This window comes from Octopus bimaculoides, chromosome 2 (genome assembly GCF_046866305.1).
Source record: "Octopus bimaculoides isolate indiv1 chromosome 2, ASM4686630v1, whole genome shotgun sequence".
Classification (NCBI taxonomy): Eukaryota; Metazoa; Mollusca; class Cephalopoda; order Octopoda; family Octopodidae; genus Octopus; species Octopus bimaculoides.
In genome coordinates this window covers 107,691,786-107,719,285 of record NC_142929.1, presented here as the reverse complement: position 1 = coordinate 107,719,285, position 27,500 = coordinate 107,691,786, and positions in this window count along the sequence as shown.

Genomic DNA, 27,500 nt, shown 5'->3' with positions numbered 1-27,500 from the left:
TACTTAGTAAGTTCTTGTTTTGAGTGAAATCTATTTTGATTCACTATCTTATAATGTCGCCCGCTGGTCATAAGAGAATACTCCCTCACCTTATGTTATAGCATGCATACGTACGTGCACACACACACACACGCACACACATACACACACACACACACACACACACACACACACACACACACTTAAATACATACGCGGGCGCACTCATACACACATTATACAAACATATGTGAGCATACGTAAATAATCGGACGGGCACGGCTGCATGGTTAAAATACTCGATATGTAGACATGTGGGTATAAACTTGATCTCATACTATTGAGCAAGTATCCTCTACTGTGACTTTAATTGACCAACATGTTGAGTGTGGAATTTGATTAGATAGGCAGTAAACTCTCGAAAGCTTATCCTCTGTATGTGTGTGTGTGTGTGTGTGTGTGTGTGTGTGTGTGTGTGTGTGTGTGTGTGTGTTGGAGACGATGGGTATTCGAGGACACTTCTTTACACTTTTCAAGTCAATGTAAAGAGTAAGATGCTACCATGTATCTTACTTATCTAACATGAGATAAATGTTGCAGTTTCTTTTGTGCACAAAGTTCAGATAGAATTGGAAACTGAGAATGTTTTAGCTGTATCAACAAGTTATAAATACATATAAATAGAGGTAGTCTGGCCGTGGTAGGAGTGTTGAGTAGCAGTCGAGTAGCAGTCGAGTAGCAGTTGTGTAGCGGTTGAGTAGAGATCATCCGAACGTGCTAGATAGCAGTAGCTTGAGACATAGCATTATGTTTAATTTGTTGTGTAGAAGAGTTGTGCTTTAATATGTGGAGTGCCACCTTCAGGCAAAACTTACAGGCTGAGCGTTGACCTTGGCAAGGAAGCCCTGAATCTATTATGGGCTATGACAAAGTATAGGGTATATTTGTATTTTTGAGATGATTTATGTGACTGGCGAGTGTTGTAGATTTACTATGTTTATCGTATCTAAAAGAATGGAGATGAGCGGCATATTGTTGTTCAAAATTGATGGTTGATCCTATATATATGGCCGTAGAATTGTGTAATGTGTTAAGGACAGTGCATTTATAAATTACGCTATATCTTCTACAATGGGTTTGTAAAGAGCAGATGGCCCCAGGACGGCAGTTACAAGTGGGTGTACTTTGGAGATTGTTTTCAGGAATGGAGGAGGTAATATTATCAGAGGAGAAGTTAGAGAAGGGGATAGAAAGGTCCTAACTATTAGTGTCATTAATGTTACTATTGTTATTATTGTTGTTGTTAATTGTACTATGTGTAAGAATGGTACGGGTTGTAGTAGGATGGGTTGGGTCTAATGTAAGGGTTTCCGTGTTGGAGTTGCGTATATGTTGAGCGTTCGTGTGTCTAGAGTTGTAACTATGTGAGTTTTGATAGTAGAGAGAAAGCTTTTGCTTATTAGAGGCTGCTATGATAGATTCGAAGTTGGGTGGGGCAGAATAGGATAGTTTCAGGGTGGATCTATTAAAAATAGAATAATATTTATTTTGACGTGGGAAGTTAGAGTCCAGTATTTTAAAGATGGATTTGGCTAAGTTCTTAACATTAAGTGAGAAGGGGAGTGTGTACCACAGAATGGAGCGTCTGCCACTTATTTTTGTTGTTTAGGAGTAGTGTTATACACATTTTTGGAGAATGAAGGGGGAGTAGTAAAGGCTGTTGTTGTTAGCTATTTTAGCTGTTTTAGTTGTTGACCAAGTGTTAAATGTATGCGTGCGGGTCTAGGTTGTCTAGGTGCGAGATCTTCCGGGGTTCTATCAAAGTGTATGTGTAGTCGGTTGTGATTCTGATGGTTGGTGTATCTTTGCGATGTGATTTGAGATATATATTGTTTGAGCTTGGAGTTATGGATGTATTTTATTTGTTGGGAGAAGCCGCTAACGGCGAGTGCTTGATTGTAATAAGTGCGTGGTTATTGAAAATTTACTCAGTGGAAGAGAGATCAGATATACGGGTCAAGATATCCTTGATTATGTTAGCAAAAGTGGATTTGTGGTGATTAGAATGGATGTTTAGGTATTAAAGATATTGGCTAGGTTTGTGGTAAGGGGAGTATTGGGAGGGGGGGGGGGGTAGATAAGTTTAGAGTTACATCTAAAAAGTTAGAAGTTTTGCGAGAATTTTCGAATATGATAAATAGGTTTAAGTTAGAGAAGAATTTGTGTAGATCCTTTCTACTTCTTTCCAAGGAGGATTTATTTATGCTTTTGGTAACTAGTAAGGCGTCATTTCTGTAGAGATCCCTCTTGATGCTAGGGAAATGTATTTGTAGCTGGTGGAGTATGTATAGTCCAACCAGGTCAGTGGCCTGGGTGGAATTATATGATCCCATGGTAATGTCAAATGAGTTGCTATGGTTATTGTTGTGGTGATTGGCTCGGCACCAGACTTTACCCTCAAAAGAAATAAGCGTTTTGCAGGCATTAAGGATTATGTTAATTTCCAGTGGAGTTAGGTTAATTAGGTCCTTAGCTAGAAGAAGAGCTTGATTTAGAAGTTTAGGAGAAATAGAAGAATAGTAATTATTCATGTCGAATTGTAGGAAAGAATAAGAGTTTTTGTTGTAGCACTTACTTAGCGTTTACTCGATACCTTTTGGGTCTTCCTAACACCAATACCTTTCATACCCTTGATATGTATGTATGTATGTATGTATGTATGTATGTATATATATATATATATATATATATATATATATATATATATATATATATATATATATATATATATATATATATATATATTTACTTACAAACTCAGTAGTACGCCGCTATATTTATATATAAATACCAAAAACGGAACAAGAACGTAACGGACGACAGTAAAAACATACGGACAGATGAACGATACAAGGATGGACAGGAAAACCAAGACGGAACATTCGTGGCTTTCTATTCATCAGTTAAGATTCCAATTATCGCTACAATTTCGGCCTGTTACACTTGAGACTGTTTAAAATTAGTAGGCCCCAAAAATATAAGCTAAGGGCATTCACCTTTTGGAAAAAAAGCGGGTGAATATGTGCAACAACACGGACAAAATATCGAGAAAACGGAGAAAATGTTGCATATATATATATATATATATATATATATATATATATATATATATATATATATATATATATATTCTCTGAAGTTTCACAGAGTTTTTAATATGCTCTTACATTGTGCATCGATTATGCCCCACTCCTACTTGTATAATTAAGTTTTTACGTTCTTTTAACCAGTTTTTCATAACACGTTGTTTTATGTATGAAAAGTCGCTTGTGGCAAATGAAAATGAAAATGAAAATGAAAATGAAAGAGTTATTATTATATTTATAACAAATTTATTATTATTATTATTGTTGTTGTTGTTGTTGTCGTCATTATTATTACTATTATTGAAATAAATTAAACTAGTTTCAGTTCAATATAATTCCGGCAATCCTTTGAGTTTGCTCTGTCGTGTAATGCCAACTTTTTCACCATAAGCTAGGTGTGGACTATTTGGTCTTGAAATAATTTTCATCAAAAAACATTGAAAACGAATTTTCATTTTTCAAGTTTTCAAATTACAATAGCTAAACGATCAGCTTTATCGATGCCGCTGTCATCGTCGTGGTCGTCGTTGTTGTCACCGTCATCATCATCATCATCATCACCACCACCACCACTACCGTCATCATCATCATCATCATCATCCACCTCCTCCTCTTCCGCGTCATCATCACCGTTAACATTACCTCTCTACCACCACCATTACCATTAGTCCTACAACTAGTGCCGGATTAAGACCCATTGAGGCCCTAAGCACTTAAAAGGTTTTGGCTCCATCAGGTATATGTAAATGGTTCAAAATGTAGACAAAAATAATTCAAAATGTAAACGATAATAAACCATTGAATTAATTTTTAGCAAAATTCACAGTAAGATGGAAAGTAATGTTTATTTTTGTATGCTTCTATTTTATTTATATTTGAAAAGTTTTTCCTTCTTTCTTTGTTTTTTTTTTAATTGCAAAGTGTTCCATGATATTGTTAAACTTGAGTTTACGTAAAACTTCTGCTTCTCTACTTAGTAGAGATAAGGCATTACGTATATTATTTTAGCAATTTTAAAGTGATTTCTTTTGTGCGTAAACCGTTTTCATTTCTGTAGTGCCCTCGTCCCTTGATGCCCTAAGCACGCGCTTATTTTGCTAAATGGGTTATTCCATTGTGCCTGCAACCACGCACCTTCCCCACCTCTACATACCGACTTTAATGTCTTCATCAGGAACAGTATCGCCACTATCTACAGCACCAATGCAACAATCACCTGTTAGCAATGCATCAAGCATTATGTTTAACTGAGACAGACGTAATGTAACTATGATCGTTGGTGTTAATGCATTTCGAGAAGAACTGTAAAAACTATGAGAGAGTTATAGTATCGTCTTGATTTGGCTGTTATTTTTAGCAAGTAGGGCCACAGTATAAAGGCTCTCTTCTCACTTACCGCTAATTAACAGTTAGTTACCTTAACCTATTTCACAACATAACAGTTTTACGTCGTCATCAGGTCGATTGCGTAATTTAGACACCCAGAGCATCGGATGAAACATCTATAAGTATTTGCTTTTTGTTTTATCGTTTCTTTTACATGTTTTGGTCACTAAACTGCAGCAATTATGGGACACCTCTCGAAGGGTTTAGTCGAACCACGACAGGCTTCCACATAGTTTCTGTGAACCGGATTCACTCGCTTGGCGTTGGTCGGTCCAGGGATATAGTAAAAGATATTTATCTTGGTCCAGAGCTATAGTAAAAGACATCTATAAACCCAAAACTACATGCTGCAAAGAGAGCTTCTTAAGCACACAGCCCGTATGTATATTCTAAATTTTAATCCATTCAAAACTCCTTTTTTTATCCACACTACCTCAACTGATACCATACACCTATCCTTAAAGTTATAATAATCCCTTCAACTTAAATTTGGAGAAAGTCGGCTAGTTGATTACATCGAACCGCAAAGTACTTAATATCAATGATACCGAAAGGATGAAAAACAAAGTCGACGTTGGCGCAATTCGAACTCAGAAGTGAAGATGGACGAAATACTGCTTAGCGTTTTGTTGAGTGTCCTAATGATTCTTCCAGCTCTCCGCCCTCCTTAAACTGATAATAATAAACTGCCATATTGTCAGTTCGTTTACTTTGTGTTTTTGAAATACTGGAAAGTTCCATCTCGAATATAATGCAACGCATAATTATTATTACTAGCGGGACATGTAAATATTTCACAGAGTTAATGGTAAACATATTGGGTTATTTTTGAAAAGTTTATCCAACAAACCTGAAAGCGTTACCTGTGTTGTGTCTGCTAATAATTAAAAAGTGAAGGAAACTAGAATACGATGATTACACAATGCACTTTATATACTTTATGCACAATTTTAAAGGCTTAATACACAGCACTCTCCTTCTTTCTCTATCACTCTTCTTTTCTCTCTCCTTTTTCTTTCACTCTTCGCCTTTCCCTTCAACTAATCACGTGAAAGCGTTACAGACGAGCTAAGAAGCAGAGGAAAAAAACTTAGTTCAAGATAATTACACATTTCACTCACCTGTCCTTCCTCTTCTCCCCTTCTCCATCCGTACCACCCCACCCATCCCTCTCCTCCCTCTCCTCCCTCTCTTCAAATAATTACGTGGAAGTGTGACGTACGGGCTAAGTAACGGAGGAACAAGCAGAATTATTATTATTATTATTATTATTATTATTATTATTATTATTATTATTACTATTACTGCTACTATTATTATTATTATTATTATTATTATTATTATTATTATTATTATTATTATTATTATTATTTATGCTTGACTTTTGCTTTGTATTTATAGAAATTGGCTCCAAGTCTCACCTAGAGATCTCAAGAGACAACAAGTTAGAAGTTCATGTTGGTGCTATACCTAGGGTGCCATATATTTGGTTTTGTACATAGTATTGTTCTAGAGAGTATTTAAGAAAACATAAGAAAATTATGAGTGAATATATTGTGCTGCTCTATCATGCCTGTTGAGATACTCTATAGGTGCAAGAAGACTGCATGGAGACAACATGATCAATGGTTTCATTTTGTTGTTGACATACACGACATGTTGAGCAGCTGCCGTTCTTTAATATGTTGGCATGGTAGTTTCTTGTAGATAGGCATTGATCTTGGGCTGCTATGATAAACCCTTCTGTTTCTGATTTTAAGCCAGAAGCCATTAGCAATTGATGGGTAAGGGCTTTGTCAACATCGGCGTTATTAGCTCTCTTTGGGTATTTGCCATTGAGAGGTTTTTCTTGCCATTTATCAGTAAGAATATCTGAGGCAGTAGTTTTAGCACGCGTTTTCATACGCTTAGCTTTTTCTTTGCTTGTTTCTAGTACATCTAATTCTGGAATTTGTTGTATCTGTAATTTACTTATATATTCCTTTGCCTGTTTTGTTACTGTGTATGATGCTTTCTTGTCTTCATGTTTTAAGGCAAGTTTTAATATCCAATTCTCAGAGTTTTTCAGGTAGGTGTCTAGGTCAGTTGTGGCAATATTCATTGCTAATTCCAGTTGTAAAAGTTCACGCCTTCCTTCTTTTCTTGGCAGATAAAGTCGTTCTATATCTGCCTTAGGGTGGTGCATTCTATGCATTATCAAGAATTTTTGTATTTTTCTGTCAACATTACATATTTCAGTAATTGACCAGTTAATGATATTGAAACTGTAAGTCACAACTGGTATGGCTAAAGTATTGATCGCTTCGATCCTGTTTCTTGCATCCAGCTGTCTTGAGTATTGCTCTTACTCTGCAATAACATTCTTTTCTGATCCTTTCCCTCATCACTGAATGTTTGATTTCGTCCCTTTCAAATACCCCTAGGTATTTGTAGCTCTCCGCTAGACATTTCTTAATCCAGCTATTTGGTAGACTGTCAAAAGCATTTTTATAGTCTACCCAGAGTATCGACAAGTTTTTGTGTCGTTTGTGACAATCTTCCAAGATCATCTTATTGATGAGTAGCTGATCTTTACAATCATAGGACCCACGTTTACATCCTTTTTTGCTCATTAGGGAATATGCCACTTTCTATTAAAAGACTGTAGGTATATTCAGTCAAGAGAGATGTTAGCGTTTTATACATTGTTGATAAGCAGGTTATGGGTCTATGATTTGTTAGTTCGTTTGTTTCTTCATTGTTTGGTAGTAGGAATATTACACCATTAACTAGCCAAGAGAGAACCATACTAAGTTGTTGCAAAACATTGTTGTAAAGTTTTGTTAGCAGTTCATGGCTCTCTGCGAAGGCATTCAACCAGAAGTTAAGAATTTTATCCTTTTCTAGATACTTCTATTTGCTTGACTTCCTGAGAGCAGATCTTACATCGTCTACCTTGATACCCTACCACTTTTGCTCTTCTAAGGAGTCTAAGTGTGTAGATATTCTTTCAATCCAAAGGGCCTTTTCATTTTGTGTTTTTCCTTCTGCCCAAATTTTATTCCAAAATTCCTGCACTTCTTTTTATGGGACAGACTTTACAGTAGCTGGTATTTTTCCTCTCTTCCTGTAAACATTTTGGGGGTTATTTTTGAACATGTTGTTGTCCTTGAAGAATCTAACGCGCTTTTCATAACCTGCTATGCGGGAAGCTTTAGCACATACCTTTTACTTAATGGTTTCTATGGTGGTATCAATGTCAAATATGGTTTTCATATATTTTTTCTTTAATTTTCGGGCTTTTGTAGGTTTGATACTCTTGTCAAACTTAAGGTTTTTAAACATTCTATGTCAGACCTATGTAGCTGAATTTGGTATTGAATACGCTCTTGCCAAGAAGGCTTTTTGTAGAAATGTCGTTTTCTAATCTTTTCACCACAAAATCGTTGAGATTTTTGCGGATGCATAGAACAGGTGGTTGAGATCTCTAATATCAACATCATTAGCTGAAATTATATCCTTAAGTGCAAGGCAGATTTTACCAATTATTTTCAGGTTTTGGTTAGAATTGCGAATTTTTGGTAGAGTGTCGCGTTCATTCATACTGGTTTCTTTAATTTTCAGCCATTCAATCGTGATTTGATTTTTTATAACATGTAGTTATGTTGGATCAATTTCTGTGTGACTTTCTTCATTTATTTGATTTTCATCTGCCTTAATGTTTACTTTGGTTCAGAGAGTATTTCATTTTGCCTATCAGTTACATTAACTCTTTCAATAATTATTGCATTTTCATCAGTCCTAGGCTGGTCTATAATTATTTCCTCTGTAGTATCTTCTTCTTTTTATTATTATTATTATTATTATTATTATTATTATTATTATTATTATTATTATTATTATTGTTATTATTATTATTATTATTATTATTATTAGTGAAGGCAGAGGTATTGTTTTCAGTCGTGTTTGTTTGTTTGTTTGTTTGTCCGGGGACAAGATATCTCAAGAACCTCTGGATGGATTCGGATTAAACTTTCAGGGATGTTTGGCCCCGTGACTGGCACGAACTGATTAGATTTTGGGATCGATCTGGTACTGAACAAGGATTCTGGATTATGTTTCCGTTTTTTTTTTACTTAATTTTTGAGAGCGGTCGGGTTCATTTTTAGTATTCCCGTTTGTTAGAGTAGTCGAGTTTATTTCAGATATTCTCATTTAAAAATCACGTTTGTTAGAGTAGTCGAGTTTATTTCAGATATTCTCATTTAAAAATCATCTCCGGCTAATCGTTGAGAGGACGTTGGTGTTGCTCTGGCGGAGGTTTGCGCTCTCTGAGTGCTCTCGTTGTTGTTGTTGTTGTTATTATTATTATTATTATTATTATTATTGAGTGAGAGAGCAGCGCATGCCATCAAAGTGACACTGGGGTAAAATATACGAAGCCCATCATGACTACTCGTCTGATAAGGGTAAACGAGGTACATGGATCACAACCATATGTGCGCGACATGGTGATCTCATATGAAGATAACCAGCGCATGACCTTGCAGGTGGGGCCCAGTTAGAATTTTCTTCAGGTAGAGTAGCCCATCCTACTCAGAAGGTCCCTGAATAATGGTTGTTTAAGGATGATTATCATTATTATCGTTATTATTATTATTATTATTATTATTATTATTATTATTATTATTATTATTATTATTATTATTATCAATATTATTATTATTATTATTTTATATTTGACTTTTGCTTTGCATTTGTACAAGTTGGATACAAGTCTCACCCAGAGACCTCAAGAGACAAAAAGTTAGAAGTTCATGTAGGTGTTATGCCTAGGGTACCATATATTTGGATTTGTACATAGTGTTGTTCTAGATAATGTTTAAGAAACCATAAGAAAATTATGTGTTTGTTTTAAAATTTGAGATCACATAGACAGTATTTTACGTAGGATATGGGCAGTTCCTATGTGCACTATCTTTTGAACTTTAGCCATTTTGGGGTTTCCTGGTATCTGAGCTAGGTAGTAATCAGCCCGTTTCGCTGTCATTCCCAGGGCACCTATGACAGTAGGTATTGTTTTAGCCTTCAGGTTCCACATTTTGCTAATTTCTATTTCAAGATCTTTATATTTGCTCAGTTTTTGGTAGGTCTTGACAGATACGTTTATATCGATTGGGACAGTCATATCAATGAGGAGGCATGATTTTTGTCTGAAGTCTTTCAGTATGATGTCTGGCCTATTTGCATCTATCTTTCTGTCAGTTTGAATGGTGAAGTTCCAGAGGAGTGCGATGTGATCATTTTCAAGTACTGGGGGTGGTTTGTGTTCCCACCAGTTTTTATCATGGGGCAAGTCCAGGTTTTTACATATTACCCAGTGAATATATCGTGCAGCTCTATCGTGCCTGTTGAGATACTCTGTAGGCGCAAGCAGACTGCACATGGAGACAACATGATCGATGGTCTCATTTTGTTATTGGCATATACGACATAATGGAGAGCTGCCGTTCTTTAATATGTTGGCCTGGTAGTTCTTTATAGGTAGGCATTGATCTTGGGCTGCTATGATAAACCCTTATTATTATTATTATTATTATTATTATTATTATTATTATTATTATTATTATCATTATTATTGTCGTCGTCATCATCATCATCATCATTATTATTATTATTATTGTTATTATTATTATTATTATTATTATTATTATTATTATTATTATCATTATTTCAGGCACATCGGGTGAAATGCTTAGCGGTGTCGATTACGCGACTCATCCCCACCTCCCTCAAGCTGTCCTTGCGGCAAAAAATTGAAATAATAATAATAATAATAATATTAATAATAATAATAATAATAATTATTATTATTATTATTATTTCAGACACACCGGGTGAAATACTTAGCCGTGTTTCGTCTGTCACTACGTTCTGAGTTCAAATTCCGCCGGGGTCGACTCTACCTTTCATCCTTGCGGTGTCGATGAAATAAGTACCAGTTACGCACTGAAGTCGATATAATCGACTAGTCTCCTCGCACTAAATTTCAAGCCTTGTGCTTTCAGTAGAAAGGTTTATTGTTATGATTTCATTTACGCACAACAGAGTACCACGCAAAGCCTTCTCTTGCCAGTCAGAAAATAAAATTAATAAAACTTCCTCGCTACTTAGGAGGCTTTAACTACTCTAGCTAACTCCACACAGTCTTCTAGTGATATTAAACCTATACTATCTTCTTTTCTAGGTAAATACAATCTTGTTATTCCTGCTCTAGGTCGAAGCTCCCCGTCCATATTGAATTCCCTACTACTTCTAATTCATATTTTGTCCAATCTGCAAAAAGCTGCTGAATATCTAAGCACCGATACTGCCGAAGTATTTACAGCCTTCACTAGATTCGGACCATTTAGATTTGGCTTCATTAACTTCTTCACCTTTCTGATGTATTCCTACTCAATTTTCTCTTTCATTTCTATTATTTTGCGCTAAAAGTTTCTATCTTTCATCCGCTTACCTTTTCCGTACTCTCAAGTATAAAATCTACCCCCAAATTTGTATAACATTTCACATATCATACGTATGACTGAATACGTTTCCTTCAGCAGTGTATGGTCTTTGTTTACAGTTATGCTATTACGATTCCACTGAAATTGCACTGCACAACATTATAACAGGCCCAGAAACGCCAAGAATCTACATAATTAAGTAGCCAATCATATGCTAAGCTTCATCGAATGATTAACAGTTTGCTCTTCAGATTTGAGGTTCTAGGTTCGAACTCATTACCTGGTATATTTTTTTTATATGAGTTAGATCTAGAAGTAATGACAGTGACCATGGCCTTCGCAGGCACTTCTAGATAAGTGAGATTGCTGGGAAATATAAACATTACAATAGCTGCAGAAAAAAGCATGTTCAGAGAGGAAATTCCAGAGGGGTGGTGTTCTGGGGAGGAAGGTCTACATATAGTGGTTCGTACGAGGGCCTGGCGTATTGAATACAACAAGGGCGACGAGTTAAAGAGAGACAGATGAATCGAAAATCGAGGTGGCATAAGACCAGCTACCTCTGAGGAGCAAAGGCCATTATGATATTAGTAGTAAAGGTAGAAAGAAGTGACTGCACCCTCACTGGCACGCTGATGCTGTTGTGGTTCTTATTTGTCAGTGGCGATTATTTATGTTGTCATTGTTATTGTTGTTGTTCTTGCTGATATTAATGTTGTTGTTGTTGATATTTCTATTCTTATTGCTGATGTTTTAGTTCATGCTTTTGTCGATGTTGTGGCTGCGATCTTTGCTGCTGTTTTTGTTGTTGTTGTTTCTGCTGGTGTTGCTGCTGCTGCTGCTGCTGCTGGTAGTAGTAATGATGGTGATTGTGGTGGTGGTGGTGGTGGTGGTGATTGTGGTAGTGGTGGTGGTGGTAATGGTGGTGGTGATGTTGTTGTTGGTGATGATGTCGGTGGTGGCGGTGACGATGCTGGTGGTGGTGAAGATAGTTGTGGTGATGGTGGTGGTAGTGATGATGGTAGTGATGATGGTAGTGATGACAGTGATGGATATAGTAGTGTTGGTGATGATGCTGGTGGTGATGGTGATGATGGTGGTGGTGTTGACGGTGATGACGGTGGTGGTGGTGGTGGTGGTACGCTTCATATTTTCACTTCAAGTACTATAATCAGCGTTATTGTTGTTATCAATAATCTCCGTCACCGTTGTTGCTGTTTTTTTTTATATTAATGCAGATGCTGTTATTGTTGTTGTTGTTATTGTTGTTGTTGCTGTTGTTGTTGATGTTGTTGTTATTATTTCCGCTTCCAATACTACAACTGTTTTGTTGTTATTATTATTGTGACTGACGATGTCGTCGTCGTTGTCTTCCTCCCGTTATTAGACGAGAAAGAAACATCGGACACACATGACTGGGCGAAACTTATGAAAATTTTTCCTGCTGCAAGTACATGAAGGGATCTTCACTGACATTGAATATGAAAACGTGTTGTGTGTGGAGGTGTGTGTGCGTGTGTATCTGTGTGTGTATACGAACATGTGGGGGTATGCGTGTGTGTGTGTGTGTGTGTGTGTGTGTGTGGGTGTGCGTAATGCAGGGCTGGCGCTGATGCTAATGCGGCAGTGGCGGCTCTGATATATTTTTTGCCGATGGTATTGTTCTTTATATTATACAGATATAAACACACACACAGACACATGCACGGCCTCCCTCCAATGTACACGCGCGCAACTCCCATCCTACATACGCTTCCACATGCATGCATACATGCGTATATATGTACGTATGTGTGTCTATATCTATCTACATATACATGCACACACACACATATGCATAAATGCAAACACACACACATGTATGTATGTATGTATGTACGTATGTACATGTGTATACATGTACGCACACACACACACACACACACACACACACACACACACACACATATATATACTCATTAAATATATTATATTTGGTATATATATTTATTGTAAATTGTTGACAGTACGAGGCATGCGAAGCGGCGCGAGACGGCGCGAAGCAACTTATTCATGCTATCAATTTAGAAAAAACACTAACAGTTGAAATTCGAGGTCACTCCTACCAATTTTGAGTCAGAATTAGTACCTATGCATGTATGCGGTCCTTTTAATGTTTTTATGTGTTTGGATATATCCAAACGTTTAGCTGTCACTTTATTTGTAAATTAATTAAATAGGTTTAATTAATTAATTAACTACAAGATACATGAAACAGGCATGTTTATTGTACAACAAGACGTAGACAGTTAAAGAATGAATGACTGCACGATGTCGTTTCTAGTTTATGCATCTTTGTCAGCAATCAAATCACCTACATTTTAAAGCCGTTATGAAATTGTATTTAGGTTTGGGTATACTCCAATGTGATTTTTAGTCTGAAAAATAAACACTGTAAGATCGTCTGTAATTATACAGTTTCATCGTGAACAAGGATTGGCTGGATGACGCAGTTTCTGGTTTATCAATCTTCGACAGTAATTGAGTACTATTAATTTTATAGTGATTGTGCAATTGTATATATTGCAACTGCTGTTGCGCTTATAACTAAACCATGCTGACTGAAAATTTGACATCTTTTCCGTTTTCGGGTCGATAAAATGAGTATCAGTTGAGCACTGCCCTAAGGTTAGTATAATCGACTTTTTCCTCCTCTCAAAATTGCTGGCCTTGTGACAAAAATTAGAAAGAATTATCATAGTGCCACGATATTAACATTTTCACAGTACTAACGTTATCCTCAGTAAGCGATTTACGTTTAAATCATTAAGACATGTAAAATCTTTTTTTCTTTTCCTTCAATGCTTTTATTCTGAATCTATTTTGCTTTGAAAAATCATGATAATGGCTCCTATTTCAGAATTGAACATATACTGAAATTCTACAAAAACAATGAATACATATGCAAATAATTAATCTATTCAATAATATTCAATATTTCGAAAAAGCATGGGTATAACTTTATGATTATCCTATCTATGGAAAGCTTTCTTTTCGACATTCAAATTATATGTGTATGACATCAATCCTGGAGAATTTTGCTAACGTCTCAAAGAATGTAAAATATTTATTTCGAAGTAGAACAATTAAGTTTTCTTCTGTCATCACATAAGACAATTTGGAAGAGTTATCTTTCTTACTGCAGTTGTTTCACAACTATTATCATTTTATACCTCTTAGTTTCTTGTTTATCAGAATCTGATAAAGCTCTTTGGCAGGAACTAAATGGAATACCACTGAGATTACAAACTGCTACTGCTGATGGACGTTTGAGAGATCAGGATAAGGCTTCATCTATTTCTAAAATATTGTTTAGGGCACAAATTATTTTGTTGTAATACGGGAGGGTCATTATGCATGGGTTCAATTTTATCTCTTTATTATTCGTCAATTGGTTAACTATTTGACCAATTAACTAATCGATTGTTTATTGATTGTTTGATTACTCATATGGTTAATCAAGCAAATGATTAGTTAGTTGGTTAAATAGTTAACCTATTGATAAAGAAGTGAAACTGAACCAGTGCGTGGGCTTATTATTGGTATGAGGACCCTCCCAATATAACAAAATCTGTTTCAACACACGAGTTAACATCATGAATCTTGCAAACAAAACTCAAAAATACAAAAAACGAGTTACAAATTACGTTTATTCAGATTGATACAACATAAGTTCATGTGTTTAAATATATTTTGCTACTTTATATACATTTGTAATGTTTGTATCAGCTTATAACTGAATTTCCTAAGCTATGTTCTTCACAATTAGGATTTATTTAATGATTTAAGATTGGCCCCACTTTTACGACTGCGTTTAGCAATTAAACACAAAGCTCGCAGAAATATATTACTATTCGTTATCCTCAAACTAAAAAGACTGAGATATAAAACAGATCTTCAATCTGTTACTAGCGGGCAGATATAACGGGAGTATTAAACTAGAAACATATAAACACAGAGAGAAGAACGTATTATTTTTATATAATAGCGAACTAATTTATTTAAATTCTGTAAAAATCAATAACCTATCTCACAAGCCCATAACTTGTACCTAGAAATATCATGGAAATGCAGTCTATATATTAACAACTTAACAATTAGATGATAATGCTTTGAATATGAGTATTTAAATGTATGGCACACACACACACACACACACACGCACACACGCACACACGCACGAAAACTCACACACATACACACACAAAGTTCAACAACTGAATGTGAAGCTTAAAGCTGGGATGTACCAAAGGCTCTTCGTAGAGAGATTGAAAATCTTCATTACATGATTAAATATAGCAACAGATCTTGACTGAAGTTCGCCCTATGAGTCCCGGCGAAGTAGATCAGCGTATTGCTGGGACAAAAATTCAGGTTTATATCAAACATGAGGGTAAATAGTGGAAAAATCTAAGCCATAAATTAAAGGCCCTAAGAAATGCAACTTATGCGTAGCAGAAAGATTTCATATTCTTCTTAGATCAACAATTCCAACACACTGCTTAATTACAGATCTGAAATTTTTAGCAGCTGTAAATACATGTACAGGTTTTGTTTTATCGAATTGGAGGAACAACCCACTCCGGATTGAGTTGCTGTATTGCAAACTTTAACATATTAGTTGTATTTAATGAGCTTTCTGCAATTAGGGAGGACAAGGGTTTTAATTTTCTTGATTTTGTTTCTTTCTTGCGCATAAACTGAGCCTGAAAGATTGCTTGTAGATATATGGCGTACTTTATAAATATGCCTGTTCAAGTATCATAAAAGCATGAAACAATTAGTAGCCCTTTCGGTTGTGTATCAAATTAATGTGTGTGTGCGTGTGTGTGCGTGTGTGTGTGTTAGTATCTGTGTACACAAAAATGAGTAAGTAGGCTGTATACAATAATATAAACATGTATATTTGATATACAGTGTATCTAACACACACATAAAATCGTACCAACAATTGACTGTGCCAGATACAACAAAGAATCATAACTCTATTAAAAATGCGCATGCACGCACACACACACACACACACACTCACACGCACACACACACACACACACACACACACACACACACACACACACACAAACACTCACACACACACACATGCACACACTTTTCTTCTCCCTTTTTTATATATGCAAACTCTTCCTCAATTTTCTCCTTCTCCTTCGCTCTCACTTCCACCCCTTTTGTGTGTGTTTGTTTCTCTCTCTCTTTCTCTTTTACCCTCACCCTCGCGTAGTCAAGTGTAAACATATACACACGCTTCCCAACGATATTCAACGATATTCTCATATCAGAAAAGTCTCTATATGAACCAGTCAGCCATCTTGTTAGCCAACTAACAAGCTGTCTTACACTGTTTATCTTCTTACTAATATCAGTAGAGCGTAAACACGCACATACACTCACTCTCAGTCTGTTTAACTGTCTGCCTGCCTGTCTGTCTGTCTGTCTGTCTGTCTGTCTGTCTGTCTGTCTGTCTGTCTCTCACTCTCTCTCTCTCTCTCACACACACATACTTTCGCTCTTTTCACTTTATGACTTTTTCCTCCCTTGTTAACTAACTCACTCCATCGTACTGTTTATGTTCCGGCTGTACTCTGTAAGGCTCCGGGGCTAAATGTGACCAATCACGCAAACCAAATCGCACACACACGCACGCAGGCACACTCACACGTACAAACATGCACATACGCGCACGCATACACACACACGCACGCACACACACACACACAGACACGTTAGATATTTATTCGCACGGACGTTACATGCTCCAGTGTGGCCGGTCAAATCTGTATTAGTTTGAAACATAGACACACATACAAGGACGCATATGTAAAACTCTCCCTCTCTCCCCTTCCTCTCTCCGTTTTCTCCCCTTCCTCTCTCCGTTTTCTCCCCTCTTTCTCCCTTTCTCTCCCTCTCAGCATTTCCATATATATATATATATATATATATCGATATAGATAGATAGATAGATAGATAGATAGATAGATAGATAGATAGATAGATAGATAGATAGATAGATAGATAGATAGATAGATATCGCGCATAGGCAAACGCACATTTATACACACAAGATACACCCGCACTAAAGCATATGCAGAAGAGAACCGCAGGAGTTGCGTACAGAAACACGGGCACCCGCGCACACAGACACACTCACACACACACACACACACACACACACACACACACACACACAAACAGAAATGCAATCACGCACCATGCGAACACACATCCATTCAAACCGACACACACACACGTATACACATAGATCCAGTCCACACACACACACACACACACACACACACACACACACACACACACACACACACACACACACACACACACACACACAAACACAAGACACGCCCGAACGAATAAGGATATTTTTATGCCCAATTGTTTGCGCAGCACGTGTTCGTGTTCATTTAGCCTGCACGTGCATGCGTGCCTGCACAGAAATGTGCATCGAAACAGATGCTGTCGTTGTCCTCGACGATTCTGTGCGTCTGCCTATTGTGTGTGTATGTGCATGTATGTGTGTGTGTATGTGTGTGTTCGTGTGTGTTGTGTGTGTATGCATTATTTGATATATGTGAATATTATATGCGTTTATGTATATATACAATATGTAAATATGTGGTGACGCATATAAGCAAATATCTATCTATCTATCTATCTATCTATCTATCTATCTATCTATCTATCTATCTATCTATGTATAACCTCCCTTTTTACATATATTTGTACCATTAATAAGCAAAAGATTGTTGAAACTAGTTTGGTATAAAAATAAATCTATTTAAAAACGACTTTACGCTTTTCAGATTCAGGTGCATTTTCAAACTCCAAAACAAGTTCTATAAACTTTAGTAGAAGACTCTCGCCTAAGGGTCTGCGAATTGGGACGGAATCTGAAACCAGATGGTTGCAAAGCAAGCTTCTTAACCTCACAGTCGCATCATCTTCATTACCATCACTGTCATCATCATCATCAAAACTCCAAGAACCAATATCTATCAACTTCACCACAGTTACCTTACTGCTCATTACCACTGCTAATGCCTCCTCCTCTCACCTCTTCTGTCTCCATTCAGCCACAGCCTAAACACATATCTGCAAAACTGAATCACACAGAAAATAAAAAAAAGTAAAAAAAAAAAATCGGCGTGTTTGTTCATAAGTGGCAATGCTTATGATCATAGGTCTAACGGGCCTTGGGCTAAGCAACCACAACTACTACGAGTATTACGACTACTACTACTATTATGAGTGGAGGCGCGTGGCCTAGTGGTTAGGGTATCAGCATCATGATCGTAAGATTGTGGTTTCGATTCCTGGACCGGCGGACGAGTTGTGCTCTTGAGCAAAACACTTCATTTCACGTTGTTCCAGTCCACTCAGCTGGCAAAAATGAGTAACGCTGCGATGGACTGGCGTCCCGTCCAGCTGAGGAACACATACGCCATTGAAACCGGGAAACCGGGCCCATGAGCCTGGCTAGGCTTTAAAAGGGCGCATTTATTTATTATACTACTATTATGACTACCATTACTATTACGACTACTACTCATGCTGCTGCAGCAGTTGACAACACCATACTCAGGCATCGTCAGGATCACCACCTGACAACAACCGCAACCGGATCAAATGCTCTTATCGCGGTCATTACTACCACGGCTACCGTCAACATCATTCTCAAGCACTGCCAAAGTTATCACTAGCACCACAAATACAATAATCATCACCACAACAGCCACAACTTCAGCAGCTGCAGCAGCAGCAGCACCACCACCACCATCACCACCACCATCCTCACCACCACCACCATCCTCACCACCACCACAACCGTCACCATCACCGCAGCCATTGCCTCCACCGCTGCCACCTCCACCTATGTTAAATGTCATCACACTCATGCATTGCTCAACCCACCCCACTACCGTAAGTGTTATCAGCACTGCACTCAAGCATTACCAAAGTAACCACCACATCCATCGCCACCGCCGCCGCCACCACTACCATCCACCACCACCACTACTACAAATCACCGTACCACCGCCACTACAATCACTTCCACTATCACACAATTACAAATGATATCAATGTCATTCTTGAGCATCGCCAATGTAACAACCAATGCTATTACTACAAATACAATCATAATCCACAACAAATAAGCAAACTACATTTAAGACATCCACCGACAAATCACCAAGTTTGCCCAAAGATAAACAACTGATTAGTCAGTAATGTAGACACTTAAACTAAAAACCCAGTGCAAAGAAAACTTTCAGTTTTTGCTCTGTCACCCACAGCATGTATAAGCTTCGACAAATGAAACCGATTGGTTTCCAAGTGAGAGGAAATCAATGGCTGATAGTTTCTCTCTCTCTCTCTCTCTCTCTCTCTCTCTCTCTCTCTCTATATATATATATATATATATATATATATATATATATATATATATATATATATATATATATATATATACACACACAAACACACACACACGCACACACACACACACACACACACACACACACACACACACACACACACACACACACACACACATATATATATATATATAATATATATATATATATATATATATATATATATATATATATATATAGAGAGAGAGAGAGAGAGAGAGAGAGAGAGAGAGAGAGAGAGAGCCTCTACATGGTGATCCCGCACCACGAGAAGATTCGTGCACTCAAACATTTCCTTGACTTCCGACCCAGCCCCCAACCAGACACCTCCACACTCGTTCGTTTGGCCGAACTTGTCCCCTCACTCAACTGCTTCTCGCTCGCGGGCGATTTCTACCAGCAGTTCTCGGGAGTGGCCATGGGAACGAGAATGGGCCACAACTATGCGAACATGTTCGTTGGCTGTGTTGAGGCCCAAATATTCTCAAGTTTGACTGGTCCCACTCTCGAACTATATGGCCGTTATATTGACGACTGTATCGGTGCAACCTCACTCTCCCGCGAACATCTAGACGCCTTCCTCTCTTTTGTCAAATCTTTCCATTCTGCCCTCTACTTCTCTTGCACTATCTCTGACACCTCTGTCTCCTTTTTTGACATTTCGGTCAGCATTCATCACTCCACTCTTACTACCTCCATCCACTACAAACATACAGACTCACACTAATACCTCAACATCTCCTCCTCCCACCCTAAACACACCAAGCTTTCCATTCCCTATTCCCAATTCCTCCGTCTACGCAGGCTCTGACTTTGAGACTTAGTCTCAACTCATGGCTCGCCACTTCATCCTACGTGGATATCCCTTCACCACTATCCACACCGTGGACCGTGCATCTGCTCTCTCAATCCCTGCCGTCTCCCACCTCCATTTTTCCCTTCATCTACCAAACCACCACCCAGCCTCTCCAATGCACCATTCTCTGAGCTTTCCGGCGTCTCCAGTCCGACCCCTCCAATTCACACATCTTCCCTAACCGACCCATCCCCTCCTTCAAACGAGCCCACAACCTACGAGACCTCTTGGTCCTCAGCTTCTTTCCCAACCCAACCTCCCAACCTGGTCTGTTCCCCTGCTCCCGCCCACGCTGCCGCACTTGCCATTGCCTCTCCAAAACCACCCTCCTCACCGGCACCCATGATCGACCCTATCACATCACCGACTCCTTCACCTGCACTTCTACCAATACCATCTATTGCATCTCCTGGTCTCTCTGCCATACTCTGTACATCGGACAAACGGGACGCCGCTTGGCTAACCGGTTCGCGAAACACCTTCGAGACATCCGCCTTGGCAATGACACCCAGGTATCACGCCATTTCCGCTCTATCGGTTACTCTTTGCAACACCTGTCCGCTAGAAGTCAAAGCAAGGAAATCACTGAGGCTTTTTACTGTCTGTGAATATCTCGGGTTTAAATTCCTTTATCATGAGATTAAGGAGATAGCTTAGATCAACTCCACGTAGATATATGGGAAGAAGACGGTTTGCGGGATCAGATGAATTGCAATGTTGTATTAACTAATTTCTAAGACGCTACTCGTATCTGTTGTTAATGTAGGAATCAAGCTTTTTAATAAGGCCAGCTCCCTTAATCCTCGAACTTCTCATATATCGTTCCGTATCTTTGATGTAGAACGAAGTATCTTGATTACGACATTTCTCTGGATGTGTTTTTTTTTATTTATTCAACGGAGGAAACATGTGTAATCAAGTTTTATTTAGCACGGGTGTGCAATTTACGGACAGTGCTTCCAATACAAGTTTCATCACATTTATTACAAACACTGTGGTATTCCATGTAGGCATACAAATACATGCCAATATTGACAAAGGAGAAGTTGGCCAGTGAGAATATAATGCGTGGCTTGATTTCCAGATATGCATTTTCTTAAAGACGGTCCAGCGTATGTCAGCTCTCTGTTGACTGCTTTTATCAATTTCAGAAAGCAAGGATTGTCATTGACACTGTGAACTTTCTCTAGGGGCTTTATTATCAAACTGGTGACTAACAAAGGGTGCTGAGTAACTTTTACCCATTCGCAATTTTGGGAACTGCTTGGTAAGGTATTTTGAGATTTTGTTATCCAAAAAAGGGTAAGTTATAGGAAGCTTTGTGATTTGTATGTTTGTAAGATGAGAAAAAGTGAATATGTAAGTAAAGTGAGGTAATAATAAAAGTCAATTTGTTCGATCCAATCTAGTTTTGTTGTTTACTTCTGGTGTGTGTTGTTTAATGTGAAGGGCCTGCCTGGTTCTCAAGTTGTCATTATTCCGTTCAATGGCTAAGATACATGTAGTAATATTTCCCGGATATTGAGGTGTTTTTTAACCGAGGAAACACAAGTTAAGAAACACCTATATATAACCTGAAGCCCTGGAAATGATTTTGAACAACATCAAGAACAACAATAATAATAATGTATATATAACATAAAGAAAATAGCTTTACTACTAGGCACCGCACACATCCTACGTAAAACACTTTCAATACAATGAAAATAAGAGCATCAAAACAAACCACAGCACATACCCAAGGCACACAGAGCTACGCTCGGTAGTGCAGTGAAAGTATGTGATAAAAATAAGACTACTGAATAATAATAATAATAATAATAATAATAATAATAATAATAATAATAATAATAATAATAATAATAATAATAATAATAAACCGAATCACAAAGGGCCACTTACTCGATATAGATCTGCTAGCCTTAAGAAGCTACGTCACGAGAGCTCGGAGACGGTGTTGTCTCAAAAAATTTACCCTAAACAGACAAATCCGTCCCCTAGCGTTAACGTCGAAGCTTGTTATGCCTCACTGTTAATAAAACAAAATACAAACCGAAATGGTCATCGACCGGATTATAAAGGACCACTTACTCGGATAATGAACCAGATCCGAGACGAGAAATCTGCTACTGGTTCAAATCTTCCCGACACACAGGAGCTGGAAGTACCCCACAACCGGAATATTCCAACAGATGGCCATCTATGCTCGTCATCAAATAACCAAAAGAAAAAGAATGAAAAATGGTCTAGGGAAGATAATAAAGAAGTTCTTACAGCCTTCTACCATGCCATATATTTTCCTACAGATAAATCTAATACTGTACAAACCTACTTAAACTGGAGACAGAAACACCTTGAAGTAAGACCCCACATAGACAGTAACAAACTTGCCAACGTCAGAAGAAACATTATGAAAAAAAAATTACTAACTGAAGTAGAGATTGACCAAATTAAACAAGCAATAAGAGATAAAAAGAATGAAACTGCAGCTAAAGAAGATACTACAGATGAATTAATTATAAACCAGCCCAAGGCTGATGAAAATACAGTAATGATTGAAAGAGTTAAGGTAACTGATAGGCAAAGTGAAATACTCTCTGAACCAACCATAAACACTAAGGCAGGTGAAAATCAAATAGATGAAGAAAGTCATACAGAACTCGACGCAACAGAACTACATGATCTAAAAAATCAAATCATGATTGAATTGCTGAAAATTAAAGAAACCAGTATGAATGAACGCGACACTCTCCCCAAAATTCGCAATTCTAACCAAAACCTGAAAATAATTGGTAAAATCCGCCTTGCACTTAAGGATATAATTTCAGCTAATGATGTCGATATTACAGATCTCAACCACCTGTACTATGCATCCGCAAAAATCTCAACGGTTCTATGTGGTGAAAAGATTAGAAAACGACAACACTCCCACAAAAAGCCTTCTTGGCAAGAGCGTATTCAACACCAAATTAAGCTACTTAGATCTGACATAGAATGTTTGAAAAACCTTAAATTTGATAAGAGTATCAAACCTACAAAGACCCAAAAACTAAAGAAAAAATATAATGTGAAAACCATATTTGACATTGCTACCACCATAGAAACCATCAAGCAAAAGGTATGTGCTAAAGCTGCTCGTATAGCAAGGTATGAAAAGCGTGTTAGGTTCTTCAGAGATAATAACATGTTCAAAAATAACCCAAAAAATTTCTACAGGAAGATAAGGAAAACACCAGTAACAATAAAGTCTGTCCCATCAAAAGAAGAAGTGCAAGAATTTTGGAATAAAATCTGGGCAGAAGATAAAACACACAATGAAAAGGCCCCTTTGATTGATAGAATATCTACAGACCTAGACTCCTTAGAGGAGCAAAAGTGGGAGGGGGTCAAGGTAGAAGATATAAGATCTGCTCTCAGGAGGTCAAGCAAATGGAAGTCTCCAGGAAAGGATAAAATTCCTAACTTCTGGTTGAATGCCTTCGCAGAGAGCTATGAACTGCTAACAAAACTTTACAACGATGTTTTGCAAAATCCTAGTTTGATGCCCTCTTGGCTAGTTAATGGTTTAACATTCCTGCTTCCAAAAAATGAGGAAACAAACGAACCAAAACATTATCGACCCATAACCTGCTTAACAACAATGTATAAGACGCTAACATCTGTCCTAACCGAGTACACCTATAGTCTTTTAATAGAAAGTAGCATATTCCCTAATGAGCAAAAGGGATGTAAACGTGGATGTTATGGTTGTAAAGATCAGCTACTCATCAATAAGATAATCTTAGAAGATTGTCACAAGCGACACAAAAACTTGTCAATAGCCTGGATAGACTATAAAAAGGCCTTTGATAGCCTACCACATAGCTGGATTAGGAAATGTCTGGAAATGTATAAAATAGCTCCTACTCTGCGAAACTTTTTATCTGTAAGTATGAGATCATGGAGAACCACACTGACGTTGAACAATGACAATGAATCTCTAAATGCTGGAGATGTAAGAATTTCATGTGGCATTTTTCAGGGTGACTCACTATCACCACTTCTCTTCTGTATAGCCCTAATACCGCTCTCAAAATTGCTCAATGATGCACAGTATGGTTATAAAATATTTGATAAAAATATAAATCATCTCATTTACATGGATGATTTAAAGCGCTTTGCAAAAAATGACCAACAACTCAAAGGCCTACTAGCGATTGTTAAACAATTCAGTGATGACATTTGGCCTTGATGCAATTTGGCCTTGATGCAATTTGGCCTTGATAAATGTGCAACTGCTACCTTTATCAAAGGAAAAATGACAAAAACATCTAATGTGAACCTTGACCAGCAAAACGTCATAAAAGAGTTAGAACCAGCGGAGAGCTACAAATAGCTAGGGATAATTGAAGGGGACAATATCAAGCATTCAGTGATGAGGGAAAGGATCAGAAGAGAATGTTATCGCAGGGTGAGAGCAATACTGAAGACAGAGCTAAACGCAAGAAACAGGATCGAAGCGATCAATGCTCTAGCCATACCAGTCGTGACTTACAGTTTCAATATCGTTAACTGGTCAATTACTGAAATATGTAATGTTGACAGAAAAATACGAAAACTGTTGACAATGCATAGAATGCACCACCCTAAGGCAGATATAGAACGTCTTTATCTGCCAAGAAAAGAGGGAGGCCGAGGACTTCTACAGCTGGCATTAACAATGAAGGTAGCCACAATTGGCCTAGACACCTATCTGAAAAACTCTGAGGACTGGATGCTAAAACTTGTCTCAAAACATGAAAGCAAGAAAGCATCTTACTCAGTAACAAAACAGGCAAAGGAATATCTAAGTGAATTCCAATTGCAACAAATTCAAGAATTAGACGAACTAGAAACACCTGCAGAAAAAGCTAAGCGCTTGAAAACCCGTGCTAAAATTGCTACCTTAGATATTATGACTGAAAAATGGCATGGAAAACATCTCAATGGCAAATACCCAAAGAGAGCGAATAATGCAGATATTGACAAAGCCTTTACCCATCAATGGCTAATGGCCTCTGGCTTGAAATCAGAAACAGAGGGGTTTATCATAGCAGCCCAAGATCAATGCCTACCTACAAAGAACTACCAGGCCAACATATTAAAGAACGGCATCTCCCCATTATGTCGTATATGCCAACAACAAAATGAGACCATCGATCATGTTGTCTCCATGTGCAGTCTGCTTGAGCCTACAGAGTATCTCAACAGGCATGATAGAGCTGCACAATATATTCACTGGGTAATATGCAAAAACCTGGACTTGCCCCATGATAAAAACTGGTGGGAACACAAACCACCCCCAGTACTTGAAAATGATCACATTGCACTCCTCTGGAACTTCACCATTCAAACTGACAGAAAGATAGACCCAAATAGGCCAGACATCATACTGAAAGACTTCAGACTAAAATCACGCCTTCTCGTTGATATGACTGTCCCAATCGATATAAACGTATCTGTCAAGACCTACCAAAAACTGAGCAAATATAAAGATCTTGAAATAGAAATTAGCAAAATGTGGAATCTGAAGACGAAAACAATACCTATTGTCATAGATGCCCTGGGAATGACAGCGAAACGGGCTGATTACTACCTAGCTCAGATACCAGGAAACCCCAAAATGGCTGAAGCTCAAAAGATAGTGCACATGGGAACTGCCCATATCCTACGTAAAATACTGTCTATGTGATCTCAAATTTTAAAACAAACAGATAATTTTCTTATGGTTTCTTAAACATTCACTAGAACAAAACTGTACAAATCCAAATATATGGTACCCTAGGCATAACACCTACATGAACTTCTAACTTTTTGTCTCTTGAGGTCTCTGGGTGAGACTTCGATCCAACTTGTCCAAACGCAAAACAAAAGTCAAATATAAAATAATAATAATAATAATAATAATAATAATAATAATGATAATAATAATAATAATAATAATAATAATAATAATAATAATGATAATAAACACTTTCAATACAGTAAACATAAGAGCACCACAGCAAACCACAGCACATACCCAAGGCGCACAGAGCTGCGCTCGGTAGTGAAGTGAAAGCACGTTATAAAAATAAAACTACTGAATAATAATAATAATAATAATAATAATAATAATAATGATAATAATAATAATAAGATATAATAGGCGACTGGACGTGACAGCGGCTGGACGTGTTTTTGGCTGCTCTGACCTGTCAGCAGCTGAAGATACAGAAACATTAATACAACTCAGCAGGACAACTGAAAAAATAACTCTAAAAGACTGGAATATCTATAGTTTCCTGTGAGTATTTTGAAATTCCCTCAAAATAAGTTAAGGAACTTACATATCTACAGCTTTCGAACACATAAACAATCAGCTTTAAAACCTTTAATATCTACACCTTCTGTGAATACCTATCATTTTCTTTCCCCCTGAGTATTCGAATATGTAAACATCCTCCTTATTCCAAGAACACTACAGTTTTCCCTGTTCGGACAGATAAAAGATCATCTCCAGTAAATTAAAAAAAAACTTCATATCTACAATTTTCTGTGAAAAAATTTTAACTTCCTTTTCTTTCCGTTCCTTTTTCTCTGAATATTCGAAAATCTAAACATCCTTTTTATTGTAAAAGAAAAACACCACAGCTTTCTCTGAACAGACATACAAATGAACACCTTAAAAAATTTAGAAACTTTAATATCTCCAATTTTGTGTGAACATTTTGTCTTCCCTTCTTCCCCGACTAAGAGAATATATAAATATGCCTTTTATTGTAACAATACAATTAAATGGACGATAAAAAAAATCAAGGAAGTAAGCACTTGCCAATATATACATATTGCATAACTACAAAAAACTGTAAACCACAGCAAAACTTTTAAAAAGAAAAGAAAAATTCCAAAAGAAAAAGAAATTCAGAAATTCAAAAATCCAACAAGGTGAACATCTCTTCCTGTTACTATTCCCAAAGACTGGAATATCTACAATTTCCTGGGAATATTTTAAATCTCCCTGAAAATAAAATAAGTTAGGAAACTTACATACCTACAGCTTTCGAACACACAATCGATAAGCTTAAAAAAAAAGAATTTGATTCTTCTCTCTGTTTCATTTTATCCATAGTTCCTTCATAGATTTCAAAGGTCCACTCCTGTT